The sequence below is a fragment of the Camelina sativa genome, unplaced genomic scaffold (assembly GCF_000633955.1).
Source record: "Camelina sativa cultivar DH55 unplaced genomic scaffold, Cs unpScaffold00595, whole genome shotgun sequence".
In the NCBI taxonomy this organism is placed as follows: domain Eukaryota; kingdom Viridiplantae; phylum Streptophyta; class Magnoliopsida; order Brassicales; family Brassicaceae; genus Camelina; species Camelina sativa.
Window position 1 is genome coordinate 73,006 of NW_010921748.1, and position 307 is coordinate 73,312.

The window sequence follows — 307 nt, forward strand, 5'->3', positions numbered from 1 at the left end:
AAGGTCACCTCTAGGCGATAGACTCACGCTCCAGGCGTCATTTGCTCTCGACTTTTGGACTTTCCTTTACTCATAGGCCTAAACCTTGCGTTTTTATTGGCTCCTCATTAGAGCTAAGTCTGCATGCCATAATGTTGGCTCCTCATCGGGCCTAAACCCGCATGCCATAATATATAAGGAAAATCCAAACTCGTCTCTCGGGTTGCCACCCTACAGCGCGCCCCCGGATCGTCATCCCAAGTCGATATACCAACCATACCTCCGAGCCACAAAGTCTCTGAATATGGCAGTACTAGGAGAACCTAAG